At 58.0% G+C, this 26,231-nt stretch overlaps 4 pseudogenes; all 4 read left to right on the forward strand.

The window, feature by feature from the left end:
• Positions 1-2,389: 2,389 nt before the first annotated feature.
• LOC123629642 lies at positions 2,390-2,481 on the forward strand (annotated as a pseudogene).
• A 5,961-nt stretch (positions 2,482-8,442) lies between these two features.
• Positions 8,443-8,534, forward strand: LOC123629640 (annotated as a pseudogene).
• Positions 8,535-14,470: 5,936 nt separating this feature from the next.
• On the forward strand, positions 14,471-14,562 carry LOC123629643 (annotated as a pseudogene).
• Positions 14,563-20,541: 5,979 nt separating this feature from the next.
• On the forward strand, positions 20,542-20,633 carry LOC123629644 (annotated as a pseudogene).
• Positions 20,634-26,231: the final 5,598 nt, after the last annotated feature.

A 26,231-nucleotide genomic window follows, 5' to 3' on the forward strand; every position in this document is an offset into this window, starting at 1 on the left:
TGTGTGCTAGGAGCCGGCGGGTTGGGACGGGGGACCTACCCGAGAGGGAAGTCGAGTACAGGGAGTTTCACAGTTGACCCACTGACGATCTCAAGGCCCGGACAGTAGAAGCGTGGCAATATCTGTCACCGTGGAATGAACACTTGGTACCAAAGACCTTTGTCTTTGCTGGTCCCCTGTGCCCAGGGGGGCACGTGGCCAGAATCTGACATCCTAAATGTCTTCTTAGAAAAAATTTGGGGGTGGGAGTGGGGGCGGGGGAGAGAGACAGAGAGAGGAAAGAAAGGGGCAGGAAACGGCTGCCACAAAACTATCAGAACAGATGAGCGATCGATGGGGCCTATCCGGTTAAATTCTTTCCCTACCCACAGAACGACTTAACGTAGCTGGTGTCACTGCAGTCGGGCCACGTTCCGGTATATGTATATACACGGCCACACATATATATGTATATACACCGACACACACACACACACACACACACACACACACACACACACACACATATAAAATTAGCTGGGCATGCTGGCGCATGCCTGTATTCCCAGCTACTGGGGAGGGCTGAGGCAGTAGATCACTGAAGCCCAGGAGTTTGAGGTTGCGGTGAGCTAGGCTGACACCACGGAACTCAGTCTAGCCCGGGCAACAGAGGGAGACTCTGCCTCAAAAAAAAATCCCCCAACCGAACAAGGTATAGGAAAATTATGGTGGCGGTGATGGTGGTGGTGGTGTGGCGGTAGGGGGGCGGGGGCGCTGCTGGTGTGGGCGGTGCTGGTGCCAGTGCAGTGGTCATCGTCCCACTACTAAAAGGGAGAGCAGAACCAAGTTCTGGGACATAAAGATCATACTGGATCCACCGGTGGAGCGAGGGAATGTTTCTTCTACAGGACCAGTATTTCCTTTGCTGCCCCTCCTCCCCAATGCCATAAATAATGTGTCGATGAGGACGTACACACCGTTATCCCTGGTTGTGGGTCGGGGGTGGGGGCGGGGGCGTGGGCAGGAGTCAAGTCAAGTGATGCTTTTGTAATAAAGAGACATACGGCCCCCCGGGATACAGGCTGGGAACTTCACCCGTCAGCTCTAGGGAGTAACACAGGCAGGCAGTGCTCACCGTCAGTCTTACATAATTAAAAAATAAAAAAAATAGAAAATAGAAAAAACGGCCGGGCGCTGTGGCTCCCGCCTGTAATCCTAGCACTCTGGGAGGCCGAGGCGGGAGGATCGCTCAAGGTCAGGAGTTGGAGACCAGCCTCAGCAAGAGCGAGACACCGCCCCCTCCTCGCCCAGCCCCTCCCCGTCCCGTCCCGTCCCTACAAAGAGAGAGAAATAAATTATCTGGAAAATTAAAAATAGATAGAAACAAACTTAGCCGGGCACAGTGGCACGTGCTGGTATTCCCAGGTATTCGGGAGGCTGAGGCAGAAGGATCGCTTAAGTCGAGGAGTTTGAGGTTGCTGTGAGCTAGACTGACGCCACGCCACTCTAGCGAGGGCAACACAAAGAGACCCTGTGAGAAAGAAAAGAGGAAAGAGAAACAAAAGAAAGAGAGAGAGAGAGACAGAGGGAGAGAGGGCGAGAGTGACAGAGAGAAAAAGGGAGGGAGGGAAGAGTAGGAGGAGGTGAGGGATAGGGGGAGAGAGAGAGAGAGAGAGAGAGAGAGAGAGAGGAAGGAGGGAGGGAAGAGAAGGAGGAGGAGAGGGAGAGGGAGAGAGAGAGAGAGAGAGGGAGAGGCAGAAGAAGAGGGCGAGGGGGAGGGGGGGAGAGAGACACGGGGGAGAGAGAGAGGGAGAGAGAGGGAGGGATAGAGAGGGAGGGAGGGAGGGAGGGGGGAGAGAGAGAGAGAGGGAGGGAGAGAGAGAGAGATAGAAGAAAACTATTAAAAATTCGGTACCAGATCCATCGGTCGGTACTCAGAAGCGTGACGATCGGGTGTTCCCGTGCACGTGTGAGATGTGTCTTCTCCCTCACGCCGCGTTTCCTCCACACACACACACATACACACACACACACACACATCACCCATGTGCCGCGAAAAAAGCAACAAAAAGAGAGAAAGAGATGAAAAAGGGAGAATGGAAACAGGGAAAAAGAGGAAGGAAGAAAGAAGTTTTGAACAAAAGAGACCAAAGTCACAGCGAGAAGGAAGAATACTGAGCCCGGAGCGACACCTAGTGACCACACCGTCAACGGCACACTATGGCCCCAATTGGCCAGAGACATCTGGTGGACCCCAGGGCACTGCGCGAAGGGAAGCCGAGGGCAACCTGTGGCGGACCCGGGCCACGGCGTCTGCAGGCGATTACCAGGCGGCCACAGGAGGCCGGGGAAACTCATTCTCAGCGGGGGGTGGGGAGAGGGGAAGTGATCGCAAAGTCACACCCGACAGATCCCTTTCAGTTTCATAAACGTGGTGATTGCGTGTTCACACGCACGTGTGAGGTGTGCCTCCTGCTGTGTCGGCACATCCCCCGCGTGACGTGAAACCATGATTGGGGGGGGCGGTTTGCGATGAAAGTCACGCCAGGTCCCCGGGAGAGTTCCTGAGCCTGATAACTGCGCGCGATGCGGAGGAAAACAGGGGGCGGGGGGGGATTGGAAGCGAAGCAAGGAAGAAGGAGCGAGCGAGCGAGCTAGCGGGGGGGGGGGGAGGGGGGGGCGGGGACGGGGCGGGAGGAGGGAGACGAAAAGAAAAAGAGTGGAGAAGTCCGCGAGGACGGAGCCCTCTGGCGGTGACCGCTGGCATAGCGTCGAGGAGCCCGGCCCCGGCCGCGGTCCCGCCGAGACTTGAGTGTGACGGGGACATCTGGTCGACCCCGCGTACCGCGGCGTCGGCGCGCGACGCCGGCGGGGGCGCGAGCGCGGAGACAGCGGGTCCCCGCCGTCCTACCCTCACGGGGGCCCGCCGGCCTCCTGGTCGACCCCGACTCTCGGGGGAAAGAAGGGCGGGGGGCGACCGGCCGGTCCCCCGACCGGAGGGCCACCGCTTCCACCCCCGCGGCGACGGAGAGGGCCGCGGCGGCCAGACCGGCGCGGCCCCTCCCCCGCCGGCGCCTCGGTCGCCCCGTCTCCCCCACCCACCGACCATCGCGCTCCTCCGGGGAACCCCGATCCCAGCCCGGAGGACGAGCCCCGAAGGGTCGCGCGGGGAGGAGGCCGCGTGGTGGGAGTCGGGGTCCACCCCGAGGCGTGACTCCGGGCGCGGCCTGGAGGGGAGGGGAGGGGAGGGCCGCCCCCCTCCACCTTCCCCGGCGCCCCCGACCGACACACCGCGTGCCCGCGCGCGCACCCCCCCCCACACCCCGCCGTAGCCCTGGGCGCGGGAGGGGCCGAGGCAGCGCGGAGGGCGGAGCGACGGGAGGGGGCCGAGGAGGCGGTGACCGACGGACCCGGGGAGACCCGCGCCCCCGCGGGGCCGCCGGCCGCGGCCGGACCGGACGCGCGCGCGCGCGCGCGCGCACCCGCCCGCCGGGACAAACCCTTGTGTCGAGGGCTGACTTTCAATAGATCGCAGCCAGGGAGCTGCTCTGCTACGTACGAAACCCCGACCCAGAAGCAGGTCGTCTACGAATGGTTTAGCACCAGGTTCCCCACGAACGTGCGTTGCGTGACGGGCGAGGGGGCGGGCCGCCCTTCCGGCCGCACCCCGTTTCCCAGACGAGGGGCGCTCTAACTCACAGCCTCACCCAGAGCAACCTCCCGCCCGCCCTGCAAGCTCCATTCACCGTGAGTGCCCTGGCCGGGTAGGTGTCCCACTGCACAAAGACCTATCAGACCGCATTTCTTCCATTATTATAAGTAGTCATACATTCTTTTAGGACCGTAGCCGTAGGGTACACCTCCAGGCACAGTTGCGGGGTGGGAGGTGAGGGAAGAGGCCATTCTTCACGTATCGTTGGGTAGCACGGGGGCAGGGGAGGCAGTTTCCTCCTGCTCCTCCTCGTCCCCCTTCTCCCTGGATTTGCTTCTTCCTGGTTTTTTCTTTATTCCTCTCCCAGTTCCCCCTTCCATCGTCTTGACGGATTTGGATGAGACGTAGACATTTTCTATGTCAGGCTTTACTCATCCCGAGGGAGGAGGAGAAAAGTAAGCCGCCTGCCATGACACAATGGAACGGAAGTTTGTGAGCTACTGACTGCTGTGGCATTCTGACACTTCGTGTTTTTCAGGACATTCTATATTTCCGCTATCCCACTAGAATATATCCCCTTGATCACTCCCGTGTACCCCCATCCCAGCTTTTTCGTGAGCCACCCTCAACGGCCGTGACAATGTAGTGCGGGGACTCCCTCCGTCTGGTGCCTTACACTCGCACATTTGGGGTTTCGTATCAGCATAGCAAAGTGATCGCCTTTCAATAACCTGGCTGGCCACCGTGGCTCATGCCTGTGACCCCAGCAACTTGGGAGGCAGAGACGGGAGCATGACTTGAGCCCAGCAGCCGGAGACCAGCCTGGGTAACACGATGAGACCTCGTCTCTACCAACAAAATATAAAAAAAGAAAAATTATGCCTGGTGTGGCAGCATCTGCCTATAATCCCAGCGGCTCAGAAGGCTGAGGCAGAGAGGATCACTTAAGCCCTGGATTTGAAGCTTGCCGTGAGCTACAATCAGGCTAAGGCGGCCTGGCTGGGAGAGGACAGAGTGAAAGGAATCCTGCCTCAAAAAAAAAAAAAAAAAAAAAAAAAGACAGAAAAAGGAAAGAGGAAAGAAAGTAAAAAGAGAAAGAAGACCGATGACACAACTTAGAAGTCTCGGTGTTACCGAAAACTCCGCCGATTGCCCACGAGGCAAATAGCGAGGACAAGCTGTGTGAGGAGGAAGAAAAGAGGGAGTCTATTTGGCCGGTAAAGGAGGAAATGAGGTAGACCTTCCCATCTCAAGCCCCCAAAGTTCCCGAACATAGGGCTGGGCAGAAATAGAGAGCTTTTAAAGGGCGCGGGAGGCGGGCGATGGGGGTGGGTGGGGATGGGTGGGGGGGAGCGTGTGGTTCTCAGCTTTAGCAATGATTGAGGTTAATGATTTCAATGGTCCAGGCTCTGCCAAAAACAAAGCCTGTCAACTCTGTGAACTCTGCCGGCCACCCACCTGGGGGCAGGGGACCACTTGGGAGTTTTAACAAAAGATTTAACTTGCTTGGGGACATAGGCCAGACTACGAGTTCCCAAAAGTTGGGGGGGTTGGGGGAGGAGAGCGTAAAAGGACAGAACATCTTTCTGTCCTTTTTTGGTTTCTTCTTTTTTCCCCCCTAGGTGCCAAAAGATATGAGCCCGATGCCGAAAAGAAATAGGTATGGGCGCCCACGTGCACACGCAGAGATATACGATCGAATACGTCGTCTTCACAGTGTTTCCGAGTCGAGGAATCTGGAAGATGATCGGGGAAGGATCACGGGCAACTTCGTATTTCTTCCGGGACAGGAAAATGGACCCGAAGAGAAAAACGCATCGTTCTCGGCATAGGATAAAACGCTACATCTTGTTATATAATATGAGGCATTCTGTGATTTAAATTTTTATCCGAGATGATATTCAGTAAGCCTACAAAACAAGATAAAACACAGACAAACACAAGGGTGAAAAAAAAAGAAAAAAACCTAGGGGCACAGGCCTATGGTCCCGGGAGGAGGCAGGGAGCGGGAGGAGGGGCGCGTCCCGCAGACAACAGGGCGGGTGGGCGGAGAGCCGCCAGAGGCGAGGGCTGCCTCGGGCGGGGCCCAGAGCTGCGGGCCCAGGAAGAAGGGAGTGGGACCGGTCGTGCTCTACTCCCCGCCGCTGATCCGAACCACGCCCCGCCCTCCACCCCCCCTCCACCCCCCACCCCGCCCCGGGGAGTCAGCTCTTAAACTCCCAACGTCACCTGGCTTTCCGCGATCACGATGGCTGATCAGAGTGGCCGCTAGGTGACACCCGACAACCGGTGCCAGTGTCAGCCTGAAAAGAAGGGACCCTATGACGGTGGTGGGCAGGGGTGGGGGTGGGGCGCACAGTGGGCGGCCCGGCCAGCTCCCCTTCCTCCTTGGAGCGGATCGGATCATCTGGAACTTTATCCCCCGAGAGGAGAGAGTGACACTGGGTGTGTGCTAGGAGCCGGCGGGTTGGGACGGGGACCTACCCGAGAGGGAAGTCGAGTACAGGGAGTTTCACAGTTGACCCACTGACGATCTCAAGGCCCCGGACAGTAGAAGCGTGGCAATATCTGTCACCGTGGAATGAACACTTGGTACCAAAGACCTTTGTCTTTGCTGGTCCCCTGTGCCCGGGGGGCACGTGGCCAGAATCTGACATCCTAAATGTCTTCTTAGAAAAAATTTGGGGGTGGGAGTGGGGGCGGGGGAGAGAGACAGAGAGAGGAAAGAAAGGGGCAGGAAACGGCTGCCACAAAACTCTCAGAACAGATAAGCGATCGATGGGGCCTATCCGGTTAAATTCTTTCCCTACCCACAGAACGACTTAACGGAGCTGGTGTCACTGCAGTCGGGCCACGTTCCGGTATATGTATATACACGGCCACACATATATATGTATATACACCGACACACACACACACACACACACACACACACACACACACACATATAAAATTAGCTGGGCATGCTGGCGCATGCCTGTATTCCCAGCTACTGGGGAGGCTGAGGCAGTAGGATCACTGAAGCCCAGGAGTTTGAGGTTGCGGTGAGCTAGGCTGACACCACGGAACACAGTCTAGCCCGGGCAACAGAGGGAGACTCTGCCTCAAAAAAAAAAATCCCCCAAGCCGAACAAGGTATAGGAAAATTATGGTGGCGGTGATGGTGGTGGTGGTGTGGCGGTAGGGGGGCGGGGGCGCTGCTGGTGTGGGCGGTGCTGGTGCCAGTGCAGTGGTCATCGTCCTACTACTAAAAGGGAGAGCAGAACCAAGTTCTGGGACATAAAGATCATACTGGATCCACCGGTGGAGCGAGGGAATGTTTCTTCTACAGGACCAGTATTTCCTTTGCTGCCCCCTCCCCCAATGCCATAAATAATGTGTCGATGAGGACGTACACACCGTTGTCCCTGGTTGTGGGTCGGGGGTGGGGGCGGGGGCGTGGCAGGGAGTCAAGTCAAGTGATGCTTTTGTAATAAAGAGACATACGGCCCCCCGGGATACAGGCTGGGAACTTCACCCGTCAGCTCTAGGGAGTAACACAGGCAGGCAGTGCTCACCGTCAGTCTTACATAATTAAAAAATAAAAAAAATAGAAAATAGAAAAAACGGCCGGGCGCAGTGGCTCCCGCCTGTAATCCTAGCACTCTGGGAGGCCGAGGCGGGAGGATCGCTCAAGGTCAGGAGTTGGAGACCAGCCTCAGCAAGAGCGAGACACCGCCCCCTCCTCGCCCAGCCCCTCCCCGTCCCGTCCCGTCCCTACAAAGAGAGAGAAATAAATTATCTGGAAAATTAAAAATAGATAGAAACAAACTTAGCCGGGCACAGTGGCACGTGCTGGTATTCCCAGGTATTCGGGAGGCTGAGGCAGAAGGATCGCTTAAGTCGAGGAGTTTGAGGTTGCTGTGAGCTAGACTGACGCCACGCCACACTAGCGAGGGCAACACAAAGAGACCCTGTGAGAAAGAAAAGAGGAAAGAGAAACAAAAGAAAGAGAGAGAGAGAGAGAGAGAGGGAGAGAGGGCGAGAGTGACAGAGAGAAAAAGAGAGGGAGGGAAGAGTAGGAGGAGGAGAGGGATGGGGGGGAGAGAGAGAGAGAGAGAGAGAGGGAAGGAGGGAGGGAAGAGAAGGAGGAGGAGAGGGAGAGGGAGAGAGAGAGAGAGAGGGAGAGGCAGAAGAAGAGGGCGAGGGGGAGGGGGGAGAGAGACACGGAGGAGAGAGAGAGGGAGAGAGAGGGAGGGAGGGAGGGAGGGGGGAGAGAGAGAGAGAGGGAGGGAGAGAGAGAGAGATAGAAGAAAACTATTAAAAATTCGGTACCAGATCCATCGGTCGGTACTCAGAAGCGTGACGATCGGGTGTTCCCGTGCACGTGTGAGATGTGTCTTCTCCCTCACGCCGCGTTTCCTCCACACACACACACATACACACACACACACACACACATCACCCATGTGCCGCGAAAAAAGCAACAAAAAGAGAGAAAGAGATGAAAAAGGGAGAATGGAAACAGGGAAAAAGGGGAAGGAAGAAAGAAGTTTTGAACAAAAGAGACCAAAGTCACAGCGAGAAGGAAGAATACTGAGCCCGGAGCGACACCTAGTGACCACACCGTCAACGGCACACTACGGCCCCAATTGGCCAGAGACATCTGGTGGACCCCAGGGCACTGCGCGAAGGGAAGCCGAGGGCAACCTGTGGCGGACCCGGGCCACGGCGTCTGCAGGCGATTACCAGGCGGCCACAGGAGGCCGGGGAAACTCATTCTCAGCGGGGGGTGGGGGGAGGGGAAGTGATCGCAAAGTCACACCCGACAGATCCCTTTCCAGTTCATAAACGTGGTGATTGCGTGTTCACACGCACGTGTGAGGTGTGCCTCCTGCTGTGTCGGCACATCCCCCGCGTGACGTGAAACCATGATTGGGGGGGGCGGTTTGCGATGAAAGTCACGCCAGGTCCCCGGGAGAGTTCGTGAGCCTGATAACTGCGCGCGTGCGGAGGAAATCAGGGGGCGGGGGGGGGGTTGGAAGCGAAGCAAGGAAGAAGGAGCGAGGGAGCGAGCTAGCGGGGGGGGGGAGAGGGAGGCGGGGACGGGGCGGGAGGAGGGAGACGAAAAGAAAAGAGTGGAGAAGTCCGCGAGGACGGAGCCCTCTGGCGGTGACCGCTGGCATAGCGTCGAGGAGCCCGGCCCCGGCCGCGGTCCCGCCGAGACTTGAGTGTGACGGGGACATCTGGTCGACCCCGCGTACCGCGGCGTCGGCGCGCGACGCCGGCGGGGGCGCGAGCGCGGAGACAGCGGGTCCCCGCCGTCCTACCCTCACGGGGGCCCGCCGGCCTCCTGGTCGACCCCGACTCTCGGGGGAAAGAAGGGCGGGGGCGACCGGCCGGTCCCCCGACCGGAGGGCCACCGCTTCCACCCCCGCGGCGACGGAGAGGGCCGCGGCGGCCAGACCGGCGCGGCCCCTCCCCCGCCGGCGCCTCGGTCGCCCCGTCTCCCCCACCCACCGACCATCGCGCTCCTCCGGGGAACCCCGATCCCAGCCCGGAGGACGAGCCCCGAAGGGTCGCGCGGGGAGGAGGCCGCGTGGTGGGAGTCGGGGTCCACCCCGAGGCGTGACTCCGGGCGCGGCCTGGAGGGGAGGGGAGGGGAGGGCCGCCCCCTCCACCTTCCCCGGCGCCCCCGACCGACACACCGCGTGCCCGCGCGCGCACCCCCCCCCACACCCCGCCGTAGCCCTGGCGCGGGAGGGGCCGAGGCAGCGCGGAGGGCCGGAGCGACGGGAGGGGCCGAGGAGGCGGTGACCGACGGACCCGGGGAGACCCGCGCCCCGCGGGGCCGCCGCCGGCCGGCCGGACGCGCGCGCGCGCGCGCGCGCACCCGCCCGCCGGGACAAACCCTTGTGTCGAGGGCTGACTTTCAATAGATCGCAGCCAGGGAGCTGCTCTGCTACGTACGAAACCCCGACCCAGAAGCAGGTCGTCTACGAATGGTTTAGCACCAGGTTCCCCACGAACGTGCGTTGCGTGACGGGCGAGGGGGCGGCCGCCCTTCCGGCCGCACCCCGTTTCCCAGGACGAGGGGCGCTCTAACTCACAGCCTCACCCAGAGCAACCTCCCGCCCGCCCTGCAAGCTCCATTCACCGTGAGTGCCCTGGCCGGGTAGGTGTCCCACTGCACAAAGACCTATCAGACCGCATTTCTTCCATTATTATAAGTAGTCATACATTCTTTTAGGACCGTAGCCGTAGGGTACACCTCCAGGCACAGTTGCGGGGTGGGAGGTGAGGGAAGAGGCCATTCTTCACGTATCGTTGGGTAGCACGGGGGCAGGGGAGGCAGTTTCCTCCTGCTCCTCCTCGTCCCCCTTCTCCCTGGATTTGCTTCTTCCTGGTTTTTTCTTTATTCCTCTCCCAGTTCCCCCTTCCATCGTCTTGACGGATTTGGATGAGACGTAGACATTTTCTATGTCAGGCTTTACTCATCCCGAGGGAGGAGGAGAAAAGTAAGCCGCCTGCCATGACACAATGGAACGGAAGTTTGTGAGCTACTGACTGCTGTGGCATTCTGACACTTCGTGTTTTTCAGGACATTCTATATTTCCGCTATCCCACTAGAATATATCCCCTTGATCACTCCCGTGTACCCCCATCCCAGCTTTTTCGTGAGCCACCCTCAACGGCCGTGACAATGTAGTGCGGGGACTCCCTCCGTCTGGTGCCTTACACTCGCACATTTGGGGTTTCGTATCAGCATAGCAAAGTGATCGCCTTTCAATAACCTGGCTGGCCACCGTGGCTCATGCCTGTGACCCCAGCAACTTGGGAGGCAGAGACGGGAGCATGACTTGAGCCCAGCAGCCGGAGACCAGCCTGGGTAACACGATGAGACCTCGTCTCTACCAACAAAATATAAAAAAAGAAAAATTATGCCTGGTGTGGCAGCATCTGCCTATAATCCCAGCGGCTCAGAAGGCTGAGGCAGAGAGGATCACTTAAGCCCTGGATTTGAAGCTTGCCGTGAGCTACAATCAGGCTAAGGCGGCCTGGCTGGGAGAGGACAGAGTGAAAGGAATCCTGTCTCAAAAAAAAAAAAAAAAAGACAGAAAAAGGAAAGAGGAAAGAAAGTAAAAAGAGAAAAAAGACCGATGACACAACTTAGAAGTCTCGGTGTTACCGAAAACTCCGCCGATTGCCCACGAGGCAAATAGCGAGGACAAGCTGTGTGAGGAGGAAGAAAAGAGGGAGTCTATTTGGCCGGTAAAGGAGGAAATGAGGTAGACCTTCCCATCTCAAGCCCCCAAAGTTCCCGAACATAGGGCTGGGCAGAAATAGAGAGCTTTTAAAGGGCGCGGGAGGCGGGCGATGGGGGTGGGTGGGGATGGGTGGGGGGAGCGTGTGGTTCTCAGCTTTAGCAATGATTGAGGTTAATGATTTCAATGGTCCAGGCTCTGCCAAAAACAAAGCCTGTGAACTCTGTGAACTCTGCCGGCCACCCACCTGGGGGCAGGGGACCACTTGGGAGTTTTAACAAAAGATTTAACTTGCTTGGGGACATAGGCCAGACTACGAGTTCCCAAAAGTTGGGGGGGTTGGGGGAGGAGAGCGTAAAAGGACAGAACATCTTTCTGTCCCTTTTTGGTTACTTCTTTTTTCCCCCCTAGGTGCCAAAAGATATGAGCCCGGTGCCGAAAAGAAATAGGTATGGGCGCCCACGTGCACACGCAGAGATATACGATCGAATACGTCGTCTTCACAGTGTTTCCGAGTCGAGGAATCTGGAAGATGATCGGGGAAGGATCATGGGCAACTTCGTATTTCTTCCAGGACAGGAAAATGGACCCGAAGAGAAAAACGCATCGTTCTCGGCATAGGATAAAACGCTACATCTTGTTATATAATATGAGGCATTCTGTGATTTAAATTTTTATCCGAGATGATATTCAGTAAGCCTACAAAACAAGATAAAACACAGACAAACACAAGGGTAAAAAAAAAAAAAAAAACCTAGGGGCACAGGCCTATGGTCCCGGGAGGAGGCAGGGAGCGGGAGGAGGGGCCCCTCCCGCAGACAACAGGGCGGGTGAGCGGAGAGCCGCCAGAGGCGAGGGCTGCCTCGGGCGGGGCCCAGAGCTGCGGGCCCAGGAAGAAGGAAGTGGGACCGGTCGTGCTCTACTCCCCGCCGCTGATCCGAACCGCGCCCCGCCCTCCACCCCCCCTCCACCCCCCACCCCGCCCCGGGGAGTCAGCTCTTAAACTCCCAACGTCACCTGGATTTCCGCGATCACGATGGCTGATCAGAGTGGCCGCTAGGTGACACCCGACAACCGGTGCCAGTGTCAGCCTGAAAAGAAGGGACCCTATGACGGGGGTGGGCAGGGGTGGGGGTGGGGCGCACAGTGGGCGGCCCGGCCAGCTCCCCTTCCTCCTTGGAGCGGATCGGATCATCTGGAACTTTATCCCCCGAGAGGAGAGAGTGACACTGGGTGTGTGCTAGGAGCCGGCGGGTTGGGACGGGGACCTACCCGAGAGGGAAGTCGAGTACAGGGAGTTTCACAGTTGACCCACTGACGATCTCAAGGCCCGGACAGTAGAAGCGTGGCAATATCTGTCACCGTGGAATGAACACTTGGTACCAAAGACCTTTGTCTTTGCTGGTCCCCTGTGCCCGGGGGGCACGTGGCCAGAATCTGACATCCTAAATGTCTTCTTAGAAAAAATTTGGGGGTGGGAGTGGGGGCGGGGGAGAGAGACAGAGAGAGGAAAGAAAGGGGCAGGAAACGGCTGCCACAAAACTCTCAGAACAGATAAGCGATCGATGGGGCCTATCCGGTTAAATTCTTTCCCTACCCACAGAACGACTTAACGGAGCTGGTGTCACTGCAGTCGGGCCACGTTCCGGTATATGTATATACACGGCCACACATATATATGTATATACACCGACACACACACACACACACACACACACACACACACACACATATAAAATTAGCTGGGCATGCTGGCGCATGCCTGTATTCCCAGCTACTGGGGAGGCTGAGGCAGTAGGATCACTGAAGCCCAGGAGTTTGAGGTTGCGGTGAGCTAGGCTGACACCACGGAACTCAGTCTAGCCCGGGCAACAGAGGGAGACTCTGCCTCAAAAAAAAAAATCCCCCAACCGAACAAGGTATAGGAAAATTATGGTGGCGGTGATGGTGGTGGTGGTGTGGCGGTAGGGGGGCGGGGGCGCTGCTGGTGTGGGCGGTGCTGGTGCCAGTGCAGTGGTCATCGTCCTACTACTAAAAGGGAGAGCAGAACCAAGTTCTGGGACATAAAGATCATACTGGATCCACCGGTGGAGCGAGGGAATGTTTCTTCTACAGGACCAGTATTTCCTTTGCTGCCCCCTCCCCCAATGCCATAAATAATGTGTCGATGAGGACGTACACACCGTTGTCCCTGGTTGTGGGTCGGGGGTGGGGGCGGGGGGCGTGGCAGGGAGTCAAGTCAAGTGATGCTTTTGTAATAAAGAGACATACGGCCCCCCGGGATACAGGCTGGGAACTTCACCCGTCAGCTCTAGGGAGTAACACAGGCAGGCAGTGCTCACCGTCAGTCTTACATAATTAAAAAATAAAAAAAATAGAAAATAGAAAAAACGGCCGGGCGCAGTGGCTCCCGCCTGTAATCCTAGCACTCTGGGAGGCCGAGGCGGGAGGATCGCTCAAGGTCAGGAGTTGGAGACCAGCCTCAGCAAGAGCGAGACACCGCCCCCTCCTCGCCCAGCCCCTCCCCGTCCCGTCCCGTCCCTACAAAGAGAGAGAAATAAATTATCTGGAAAATTAAAAATAGATAGAAACAAACTTAGCCGGGCACAGTGGCACGTGCTGGTATTCCCAGGTATTCGGGAGGCTGAGGCAGAAGGATCGCTTAAGTCGAGGAGTTTGAGGTTGCTGTGAGCTAGACTGACGCCACGCCACACTAGCGAGGGCAACACAAAGAGACCCTGTGAGAAAGAAAAGAGGAAAGAGAAACAAAAGAAAGAGAGAGAGAGAGAGAGAGGGAGAGAGGGCGAGAGTGACAGAGAGAAAAAGAGAGGGAGGGAAGAGTAGGAGGAGGAGAGGGATGGGGGGGAGAGAGAGAGAGAGAGAGAGAGGGAAGGAGGGAGGGAAGAGAAGGAGGAGGAGAGGGAGAGGGAGAGAGAGAGAGAGAGGGAGAGGCAGAAGAAGAGGGCGAGGGGGAGGGGGGGAGAGAGACACGGGGGAGAGAGAGAGGGAGAGAGAGGGAGGGAGGGAGGGAGGGGGGAGAGAGAGAGAGAGGGAGGGAGAGAGAGAGAGATAGAAGAAAACTATTAAAAATTCGGTACCAGATCCATCGGTCGGTACTCAGAAGCGTGACGATCGGGTGTTCCCGTGCACGTGTGAGATGTGTCTTCTCCCTCACGCCGCGTTTCCTCCACACACACACACATACACACACACACACACACACATCACCCATGTGCCGCGAAAAAAGCAACAAAAAGAGAGAAAGAGATGAAAAAGGGAGAATGGAAACAGGGAAAAAGGGGAAGGAAGAAAGAAGTTTTGAACAAAAGAGACCAAAGTCACAGCGAGAAGGAAGAATACTGAGCCCGGAGCGACACCTAGTGACCACACCGTCAACGGCACACTACGGCCCCAATTGGCCAGAGACATCTGGTGGACCCCAGGGCACTGCGCGAAGGGAAGCCGAGGGCAACCTGTGGCGGACCCGGGCCACGGCGTCTGCAGGCGATTACCAGGCGGCCACAGGAGGCCGGGGAAACTCATTCTCAGCGGGGGGTGGGGGGAGGGGAAGTGATCGCAAAGTCACACCCGACAGATCCCTTTCCAGTTCATAAACGTGGTGATTGCGTGTTCACACGCACGTGTGAGGTGTGCCTCCTGCTGTGTCGGCACATCCCCCGCGTGACGTGAAACCATGATTGGGGGGGGCGGTTTGCGATGAAAGTCACGCTAGGTCCCCGGGAGAGTTCGTGAGCCTGATAACTGCGCGCGTGCGGAGGAAATCAGGGGGCGGGGGGGGGGGGTTGGAAGCGAAGCAAGGAAGAAGGAGCGAGCGAGCGAGCTAGCGGGGGGGGGGGGAGAGGGAGGCGGGGACGGGGCGGGAGGAGGGAGACGAAAAGAAAAGAGTGGAGAAGTCCGCGAGGACGGAGCCCTCTGGCGGTGACCGCTGGCATAGCGTCGAGGAGCCCGGCCCCGGCCGCGGTCCCGCCGAGACTTGAGTGTGACGGGGACATCTGGTCGACCCCGCGTACCGCGGCGTCGGCGCGCGACGCCGGCGGGGGCGCGAGCGCGGAGACAGCGGGTCCCCGCCGTCCTACCCTCACGGGGGCCCGCCGGCCTCCTGGTCGACCCCGACTCTCGGGGGAAAGAAGGGCGGGGGCGACCGGCCGGTCCCCCGACCGGAGGGCCACCGCTTCCACCCCCGCGGCGACGGAGAGGGCCGCGGCGGCCAGACCGGCGCGGCCCCTCCCCCGCCGGCGCCTCGGTCGCCCCGTCTCCCCCACCCACCGACCATCGCGCTCCTCCGGGGAACCCCGATCCCAGCCCGGAGGACGAGCCCCGAAGGGTCGCGCGGGGAGGAGGCCGCGTGGTGGGAGTCGGGGTCCACCCCGAGGCGTGACTCCGGGCGCGGCCTGGAGGGGAGGGGAGGGGAGGGCCGCCCCCTCCACCTTCCCCGGCGCCCCCGACCGACACACCGCGTGCCCGCGCGCGCACCCCCCCCCACACCCCGCCGTAGCCCTGGCGCGGGAGGGGCCGAGGCAGCGCGGAGGGCCGGAGCGACGGGAGGGGCCGAGGAGGCGGTGACCGACGGACCCGGGGAGACCCGCGCCCCGCGGGGCCGCCGCCGGCCGGCCGGACGCGCGCGCGCGCGCGCGCGCGCACCCGCCCGCCGGGACAAACCCTTGTGTCGAGGGCTGACTTTCAATAGATCGCAGCCAGGGAGCTGCTCTGCTACGTACGAAACCCCGACCCAGAAGCAGGTCGTCTACGAATGGTTTAGCACCAGGTTCCCCACGAACGTGCGTTGCGTGACGGGCGAGGGGGCGGCCGCCCTTCCGGCCGCACCCCGTTTCCCAGGACGAGGGGCGCTCTAACTCACAGCCTCACCCAGAGCAACCTCCCGCCCGCCCTGCAAGCTCCATTCACCGTGAGTGCCCTGGCCGGGTAGGTGTCCCACTGCACAAAGACCTATCAGACCGCATTTCTTCCATTATTATAAGTAGTCATACATTCTTTTAGGACCGTAGCCGTAGGGTACACCTCCAGGCACAGTTGCGGGGTGGGAGGTGAGGGAAGAGGCCATTCTTCACGTATCGTTGGGTAGCACGGGGGCAGGGGAGGCAGTTTCCTCCTGCTCCTCCTCGTCCCCCTTCTCCCTGGATTTGCTTCTTCCTGGTTTTTTCTTTATTCCTCTCCCAGTTCCCCCTTCCATCGTCTTGACGGATTTGGATGAGACGTAGACATTTTCTATGTCAGGCTTTACTCATCCCGAGGGAGGAGGAGAAAAGTAAGCCGCCTGCCATGACACAATGGAACGGAAGTTTGTGAGCTACTGACTGCTGTGGCATTCTGACACTTCGTGTTTTTCAGGACATTCTATATTTCCGCTATCCCACTAGAATATATCCCCTTGATCACTCCCGTGTACCCCCATCCCAGCTTTTTCGTGAGCCACCCTCAACGGCCGTGACAATGTAGTGCGGGGACTCCCTCCGTCTGGTGCCTTACACTCGCACATTTGGGGTTTCGTATCAGCATAGCAAAGTGATCGCCTTTCAATAACCTGGCTGGCCACCGTGGCTCATGCCTGTGACCCCAGCAACTTGGGAGGCAGAGACGGGAGCATGACTTGAGCCCAGCAGCCGGAGACCAGCCTGGGTAACACGATGAGACCTCGTCTCTACCAACAAAATATAAAAAAAGAAAAATTATGCCTGGTGTGGCAGCATCTGCCTATAATCCCAGCGGCTCAGAAGGCTGAGGCAGAGAGGATCACTTAAGCCCTGGATTTGAAGCTTGCCGTGAGCTACAATCAGGCTAAGGCGGCCTGGCTGGGAGAGGACAGAGTGAAAGGAATCCTGCCTCAAAAAAAAAAAAAAAAAAAAAAAAGACAGAAAAAGGAAAGAGGAAAGAAAGTAAAAAGAGAAAGAAGACCGATGACACAACTTAGAAGTCTCGGTGTTACCGAAAACTCCGCCGATTGCCCACGAGGCAAATAGCGAGGACAAGCTGTGTGAGGAGGAAGAAAAGAGGGAGTCTATTTGGCCGGTAAAGGAGGAAATGAGGTAGACCTTCCCATCTCAAGCCCCCAAAGTTCCCGAACATAGGGCTGGGCAGAAATAGAGAGCTTTTAAAGGGCGCGGGAGGCGGGCGATGGGGGTGGGTGGGGATGGGTGGGGGGAGCGTGTGGTTCTCAGCTTTAGCAATGATTGAGGTTAATGATTTCAATGGTCCAGGCTCTGCCAAAAACAAAGCCTGTCAACTCTGTGAACTCTGCAGGCCACCCACCTGGGGGCAGGGGACCACTTGGGAGTTTTAACAAAAGATTTAACTTGCTTGGGGACATAGGCCAGACTACGAGTTCCCAAAAGTTGGGGGGGTTGGGGGAGGAGAGCGTAAAAGGACAGAACATCTTTCTGTCCTTTTTTGGTTTCTTCTTTTTTCCCCCCTAGGTGCCAAAAGATATGAGCCCGATGCCGAAAAGAAATAGGTATGGGCGCCCACGTGCACACGCAGAGATATACGATCGAATACGTCGTCTTCACAGTGTTTCCGAGTCGAGGAATCTGGAAGATGATCGGGGAAGGATCACGGGCAACTTCGTATTTCTTCCGGGACAGGAAAATGGACCCGAAGAGAAAAACGCATCGTTCTCGGCATAGGATAAAACGCTACATCTTGTTATATAATATGAGGCATTCTGTGATTTAAATTTTTATCCGAGATGATATTCAGTAAGCCTACAAAACAAGATAAAACACAGACAAACACAAGGGTGAAAAAAAAAGAAAAAAACCTAGGGGCACAGGCCTATGGTCCCGGGAGGAGGCAGGGAGCGGGAGGAGGGGCGCGTCCCGCAGACAACAGGGCGGGTGGGCGGAGAGCCGCCAGAGGCGAGGGCTGCCTCGGGCGGGGCCCAGAGCTGCGGGCCCAGGAAGAAGGGAGTGGGACCGGTCGTGCTCTACTCCCCGCCGCTGATCCGAACCACGCCCCGCCCTCCACCCCCCCTCCACCCCCCACCCCGCCCCGGGGAGTCAGCTCTTAAACTCCCAACGTCACCTGGCTTTCCGCGATCACGATGGCTGATCAGAGTGGCCGCTAGGTGACACCCGACAACCGGTGCCAGTGTCAGCCTGAAAAGAAGGGACCCTATGACGGGGGTGGGCAGGGGTGGGGGTGGGGCGCACAGTGGGCGGCCCGGCCAGCTCCCCTTCCTCCTTGGAGCGGATCGGATCATCTGGAACTTTATCCCCCGAGAGGAGAGAGTGACACTGGGTGTGTGCTAGGAGCCGGCGGGTTGGGACGGGGACCTACCCGAGAGGGAAGTCGAGTACAGGGAGTTTCACAGTTGACCCACTGACGATCTCAAGGCCCGGACAGTAGAAGCGTGGCAATATCTGTCACCGTGGAATGAACACTTGGTACCAAAGACCTTTGTCTTTGCTGGTCCCCTGTGCCCAGGGGGGCACGTGGCCAGAATCTGACATCCTAAATGTCTTCTTAGAAAAAATTTGGGGGTGGGAGTGGGGGCGGGGGAGAGAGACAGAGAGAGGAAAGAAAGGGGCAGGAAACGGCTGCCACAAAACTATCAGAACAGATGAGCGATCGATGGGGCCTATCCGGTTAAATTCTTTCCCTACCCACAGAACGACTTAACGTAGCTGGTGTCACTGCAGTCGGGCCACGTTCCGGTATATGTATATACACGGCCACACATATATATGTATATACACCGACACACACACACACACACACACACACACACACACACACACACACACACATATAAAATTAGCTGGGCATGCTGGCGCATGCCTGTATTCCCAGCTACTGGGGAGGCTGAGGCAGTAGGATCACTGAAGCCCAGGAGTTTGAGGTTGCGGTGAGCTAGGCTGACACCACGGAACTCAGTCTAGCCCGGGCAACAGAGGGAGACTCTGCCTCAAAAAAAAAATCCCCCAACCGAACAAGGTATAGGAAAATTATGGTGGCGGTGATGGTGGTGGTGGTGTGGCGGTAGGGGGGCGGGGGCGCTGCTGGTGTGGGCGGTGCTGGTGCCAGTGCAGTGGTCATCGTCCCACTACTAAAAGGGAGAGCAGAACCAAGTTCTGGGACATAAAGATCATACTGGATCCACCGGTGGAGCGAGGGAATGTTTCTTCTACAGGACCAGTATTTCCTTTGCTGCCCCCTCCCCCAATGCCATAAATAATGTGTCGATGAGGACGTACACACCGTTATCCCTGGTTGTGGGTCGGGGGTGGGGGCGGGGGCGTGGCAGGGAGTCAAGTCAAGTGATGCTTTTGTAATAAAGAGACATACGGCCCCCCGGGATACAGGCTGGGAACTTCACCCGTCAGCTCTAGGGAGTAACACAGGCAGGCAGTGCTCACCGTCAGTCTTACATAATTAAAAAATAAAAAAAATAGAAAATAGAAAAAACGGCCGGGCGCTGTGGCTCCCGCCTGTAATCCTAGCACTCTGGGAGGCCGAGGCGGGAGGATCGCTCAAGGTCAGGAGTTGGAGACCAGCCTCAGCAAGAGCGAGACACCGCCCCCTCCTCGCCCAGCCCCTCCCCGTCCCGTCCCGTCCCTACAAAGAGAGAGAAATAAATTATCTGGAAAATTAAAAATAGATAGAAACAAACTTAGCCGGGCACAGTGGCACGTGCTGGTATTCCCAGGTATTCGGGAGGCTGAGGCAGAAGGATCGCTTAAGTCGAGGAGTTTGAGGTTGCTGTGAGCTAGACTGACGCCACGCCACTCTAGCGAGGGCAACACAAAGAGACCCTGTGAGAAAGAAAAGAGGAAAGAGAAACAAAAGAAAGAGAGAGAGAGAGACAGAGGGAGAGAGGGCGAGAGTGACAGAGAGAAAAAGGGAGGGAGGGAAGAGTAGGAGGAGGTGAGGGATAGGGGGAGAGAGAGAGAGAGAGAGAGAGAGAGAGGGAAGGAGGGAGGGAAGAGAAGGAGGAGGAGAGGGAGAGGGAGAGAGAGAGAGAGAGAGGGAGAGGCAGAAGAAGAGGGCGAGGGGGAGGGGGGGAGAGAGACACGGGGGAGAGAGAGAGGGAGAGAGAGGGAGGGATAGAGAGGGAGGGAGGGAGGGAGGGGGGAGAGAGAGAGAGAGGGAGGGAGAGAGAGAGAGATAGAAGAAAACTATTAAAAATTCGGTACCAGATCCAATCGGTCGGTACTCAGAAGCGTGACGATCGGGTGTTCCCGTGCACGTGTGAGATGTGTCTTCTCCCTCACGCCGCGTTTCCTCCACACACACACACATACACACACACACACACACATCACCCATGTGCCGCGAAAAAAGCAACAAAAAGAGAGAAAGAGATGAAAAAGGGAGAATGGAAACAGGGAAAAAGAGGAAGGAAGAAAGAAGTTTTGAACAAAAGAGACCAAAGTCACAGCGAGAAGGAAGAATACTGAGCCCGGAGCGACACCTAGTGACCACACCGTCAACGGCACACTATGGCCCCAATTGGCCAGAGACATCTGGTGGACCCCAGGGCACTGCGCGAAGGGAAGCCGAGGGCAACCTGTGGCGGACCCGGGCCACGGCGTCTGCAGGCGATTACCAGGCGGCCACAGGAGGCCGGGGAAACTCATTCTCAGCGGGGGGTGGGGAGAGGGGAAGTGATCGCAAAGTCACACCCGACAGATCCCTTTCCAGTTCATAAACGTGGTGATTGCGTGTTCACACGCACGTGTGAGGTGTGCCTCCTGCTGTGTCGGCACATCCCCCGCGTGACGTGAAACCATGATTGGGGGGGGCGGTTTGCGATGAAAGTCACGCTAGGTCCCCGGGAGAGTTCCTGAGCCTGATAACTGCGCGCGTGCGGAGGAAAACAGGGGGCGGGGGGGGGATTGGAAGCGAAGCAAGGAAGAAGGAGCGAGCGAGCGAGCTAGCGGGGGGGGGGGGGAGGGGGGGGCGGGGACGGGGCGGGAGGAGGGAGACGAAAAGAAAAGAGTGGAGAAGTCCGCGAGGACGGAGCCCTCTGGCGGTGACCGCTGGCATAGCGTCGAGGAGCCCGGCCCCGGCCGCGGTCCCGCCGAGACTTGAGTGTGACGGGGACATCTGGTCGACCCCGCGTACCGCGGCGTCGGCGCGCGACGCCGGCGGGGGGCGCGAGCGCGGAGACAGCGGGTCCCCGCCGTCCTACCCTCACGGGGGCCCGCCGGCCTCCTGGTCGACCCCGACTCTCGGGGGAAAGAAGGGCGGGGGCGACCGGCCGGTCCCCCGACCGGAGGGCCACCGCTTCCACCCCCGCGGCGACGGAGAGGGCCGCGGCGGCCAGACCGGCGCGGCCCCTCCCCCGCCGGCGCCTCGGTCGCCCCGTCTCCCCCACCCACCGACCATCGCGCTCCTCCGGGGAACCCCGATCCCAGCCCGGAGGACGAGCCCCGAAGGGTCGCGCGGGGAGGAGGCCGCGTGGTGGGAGTCGGGGTCCACCCCGAGGCGTGACTCCGGGCGCGGCCTGGAGGGGAGGGGAGGGGAGGGCCGCCCCCTCCACCTTCCCCGGCGCCCCCGACCGACACACCGCGTGCCCGCGCGCGCACCCCCCCCCCACACCCCGCCGTAGCCCTGGCGCGGGAGGGGCCGAGGCAGCGCGGAGGGCCGGAGCGACGGGAGGGGCCGAGGAGGCGGTGACCGACGGACCCGGGGAGACCCGCGCCCCGCGGGGCCGCCGCCGGCCGGCCGGACGCGCGCGCGCGCGCGCGCGCACCCGCCCGCCGGGACAAACCCTTGTGTCGAGGGCTGACTTTCAATAGATCGCAGCCAGGGAGCTGCTCTGCTACGTACGAAACCCCGACCCAGAAGCAGGTCGTCTACGAATGGTTTAGCACCAGGTTCCCCACGAACGTGCGTTGCGTGACGGGCGAGGGGGCGGCCGCCCTTCCGGCCGCACCCCGTTTCCCAGGACGAGGGGCGCTCTAACTCACAGCCTCACCCAGAGCAACCTCCCGCCCGCCCTGCAAGCTCCATTCACCGTGAGTGCCCTGGCCGGGTAGGTGTCCCACTGCACAAAGACCTATCAGACCGCATTTCTTCCATTATTATAAGTAGTCATACATTCTTTTAGGACCGTAGCCGTAGGGTACACCTCCAGGCACAGTTGTGGGGTGGGAGGTGAGGGAAGAGGCCATTCTTCACGTATCGTTGGGTAGCACGGGGGCAGGGGAGGCAGTTTCCTCCTGCTCCTCCTCGTCCCCCTTCTCCCTGGATTTGCTTCTTCCTGGTTTTTTCTTTATTCCTCTCCCAGTTCCCCCTTCCATCGTCTTGACGGATTTGGATGAGACGTAGACATTTTCTATGTCAGGCTTTACTCATCCCGAGGGAGGAGGAGAAAAGTAAGCCGCCTGCCATGACACAATGGAACGGAAGTTTGTGAGCTACTGACTGCTGTGGCATTCTGACACTTCGTGTTTTTCAGGACATTCTATATTTCCGCTATCCCACTAGAATATATCCCCTTGATCACTCCCGTGTACCCCCATCCCAGCTTTTTCGTGAGCCACCCTCAACGGCCGTGACAATGTAGTGCGGGGACTCCCTCCGTCTGGTGCCTTACACTCGCACATTTGGGGTTTCGTATCAGCATAGCAAAGTGATCGCCTTTCAATAACCTGGCTGGCCACCGTGGCTCATGCCTGTGACCCCAGCAACTTGGGAGGCAGAGACGGGAGCATGACTTGAGCCCAGCAGCCGGAGACCAGCCTGGGTAACACGATGAGACCTCGTCTCTACCAACAAAATATAAAAAAAGAAAAATTATGCCTGGTGTGGCAGCATCTGCCTATAATCCCAGCGGCTCAGAAGGCTGAGGCAGAGAGGATCACTTAAGCCCTGGATTTGAAGCTTGCCGTGAGCTACAATCAGGCTAAGGCGGCCTGGCTGGGAGAGGACAGAGTGAAAGGAATCCTGTCTCAAAAAAAAAAAAAAAAAGACAGAAAAAGGAAAGAGGAAAGAAAGTAAAAAGAGAAAAAAGACCGATGACACAACTTAGAAGTCTCGGTGTTACCGAAAACTCCGCCGATTGCCCACGAGGCAAATAGCGAGGACAAGCTGTGTGAGGAGGAAGAAAAGAGGGAGTCTATTTGGCCGGTAAAGGAGGAAATGAGGTAGACCTTCCCATCTCAAGCCCCCAAAGTTCCCGAACATAGGGCTGGGCAGAAATAGAGAGCTTTTAAAGGGCGCGGGAGGCGGGCGATGGGGGTGGGTGGGGATGGGTGGGGGGAGCGTGTGGTTCTCAGCTTTAGCAATGATTGAGGTTAATGATTTCAATGGTCCAGGCTCTGCCAAAAACAAAGCCTGTGAACTCTGTGAACTCTGCCGGCCACCCACCTGGGGGCAGGGGACCACTTGGGAGTTTTAACAAAAGATTTAACTTGCTTGGGGACATAGGCCAGACTACGAGTTCCCAAAAGTTGGGGGGGTTGGGGGAGGAGAGCGTAAAAGGACAGAACATCTTTCTGTCCCTTTTTGGTTACTTCTTTTTTCCCCCCTAGGTGCCAAAAGATATGAGCCCGGTGCCGAAAAGAAATAGGTATGGGCGCCCACGTGCACACGCAGAGATATACGATCGAATACGTCGTCTTCACAGTGTTTCCGAGTCGAGGAATCTGGAAGATGATCGGGGAAGGATCATGGGCAACTTCGTATTTCTTCCAGGACAGGAAAATGGACCCGAAGAGAAAAACGCATCGTTCTCGGCATAGGATAAAACGCTACATCTTGTTATATAATATGAGGCATTCTGTGATTTAAATTTTTATCCGAGATGATATTCAGTAAGCCTACAAAACAAGATAAAACACAGACAAACACAAGGGTAAAAAAAAAAAAAAAAACCTAGGGGCACAGGCCTATGGTCCCGGGAGGAGGCAGGGAGCGGGAGGAGGGGCCCCTCCCGCAGACAACAGGGCGGGTGAGCGGAGAGCCGCCAGAGGCGAGGGCTGCCTCGGGCGGGGCCCAGAGCTGCGGGCCCAGGAAGAAGGAAGTGGGACCGGTCGTGCTCTACTCCCCGCCGCTGATCCGAACCGCGCCCCGCCCTCCACCCCCCCTCCACCCCCCACCCCGCCCCGGGGAGTCAGCTCTTAAACTCCCAACGTCACCTGGATTTCCGCGATCACGATGGCTGATCAGAGTGGCCGCTAGGTGACACCCGACAACCGGTGCCAGTGTCAGCCTGAAAAGAAGGGACCCTATGACGGGGGTGGGCAGGGGTGGGGGTGGGGCGCACAGTGGGCGGCCCGGCCAGCTCCCCTTCCTCCTTGGAGCGGATCGGATCATCTGGAACTTTATCCCCCGAGAGGAGAGAGTGACACTGGGTGTGTGCTAGGAGCCGGCGGGTTGGGACGGGGACCTACCCGAGAGGGAAGTCGAGTACAGGGAGTTTCACAGTTGACCCACTGACGATCTCAAGGCCCGGACAGTAGAAGCGTGGCAATATCTGTCACCGTGGAATGAACACTTGGTACCAAAGACCTTTGTCTTTGCTGGTCCCCTGTGCCCGGGGGGCACGTGGCCAGAATCTGACATCCTAAATGTCTTCTTAGAAAAAATTTGGGGGTGGGAGTGGGGGCGGGGGAGAGAGACAGAGAGAGGAAAGAAAGGGGCAGGAAACGGCTGCCACAAAACTCTCAGAACAGATAAGCGATCGATGGGGCCTATCCGGTTAAATTCTTTCCCTACCCACAGAACGACTTAACGGAGCTGGTGTCACTGCAGTCGGGCCACGTTCCGGTATATGTATATACACGGCCACACATATATATGTATATACACCGACACACACACACACACACACACACACACACACACACATATAAAATTAGCTGGGCATGCTGGCGCATGCCTGTATTCCCAGCTACTGGGGAGGCTGAGGCAGTAGGATCACTGAAGCCCAGGAGTTTGAGGTTGCGGTGAGCTAGGCTGACACCACGGAACTCAGTCTAGCCCGGGCAACAGAGGGAGACTCTGCCTCAAAAAAAAAAATCCCCCAACCGAACAAGGTATAGGAAAATTATGGTGGCGGTGATGGTGGTGGTGGTGTGGCGGTAGGGGGGCGGGGGCGCTGCTGGTGTGGGCGGTGCTGGTGCCAGTGCAGTGGTCATCGTCCTACTACTAAAAGGGAGAGCAGAACCAAGTTCTGGGACATAAAGATCATACTGGATCCACCGGTGGAGCGAGGGAATGTTTCTTCTACAGGACCAGTATTTCCTTTGCTGCCCCCTCCCCCAATGCCATAAATAATGTGTCGATGAGGACGTACACACCGTTGTCCCTGGTTGTGGGTCGGGGGTGGGGGCGGGGGCGTGGCAGGGAGTCAAGTCAAGTGATGCTTTTGTAATAAAGAGACATACGGCCCCCCGGGATACAGGCTGGGAACTTCACCCGTCAGCTCTAGGGAGTAACACAGGCAGGCAGTGCTCACCGTCAGTCTTACATAATTAAAAAATAAAAAAAATAGAAAATAGAAAAAACGGCCGGGCGCAGTGGCTCCCGCCTGTAATCCTAGCACTCTGGGAGGCCGAGGCGGGAGGATCGCTCAAGGTCAGGAGTTGGAGACCAGCCTCAGCAAGAGCGAGACACCGCCCCCTCCTCGCCCAGCCCCTCCCCGTCCCGTCCCGTCCCTACAAAGAGAGAGAAATAAATTATCTGGAAAATTAAAAATAGATAGAAACAAACTTAGCCGGGCACAGTGGCACGTGCTGGTATTCCCAGGTATTCGGGAGGCTGAGGCAGAAGGATCGCTTAAGTCGAGGAGTTTGAGGTTGCTGTGAGCTAGACTGACGCCACGCCACACTAGCGAGGGCAACACAAAGAGACCCTGTGAGAAAGAAAAGAGGAAAGAGAAACAAAAGAAAGAGAGAGAGAGAGAGAGAGAGGGAGAGAGGGCGAGAGTGACAGAGAGAAAAAGAGAGGGAGGGAAGAGTAGGAGGAGGAGAGGGATGGGGGGGAGAGAGAGAGAGAGAGAGAGAGGGAAGGAGGGAGGGAAGAGAAGGAGGAGGAGAGGGAGAGGGAGAGAGAGAGAGAGAGGGAGAGGCAGAAGAAGAGGGCGAGGGGGAGGGGGGGAGAGAGACACGGGGGAGAGAGAGAGGGAGAGAGAGGGAGGGAGGGAGGGAGGGGGGAGAGAGAGAGAGAGGGAGGGAGAGAGAGAGAGATAGAAGAAAACTATTAAAAATTCGGTACCAGATCCATCGGTCGGTACTCAGAAGCGTGACGATCGGGTGTTCCCGTGCACGTGTGAGATGTGTCTTCTCCCTCACGCCGCGTTTCCTCCACACACACACACATACACACACACACACACACACATCACCCATGTGCCGCGAAAAAAGCAACAA

The sequence above is a fragment of the Lemur catta genome, unplaced genomic scaffold (genome assembly GCF_020740605.2).
Source record: "Lemur catta isolate mLemCat1 unplaced genomic scaffold, mLemCat1.pri scaffold_188_ctg1, whole genome shotgun sequence".
Lineage (NCBI taxonomy): Eukaryota > Metazoa > Chordata > Mammalia > Primates > Lemuridae > Lemur > Lemur catta.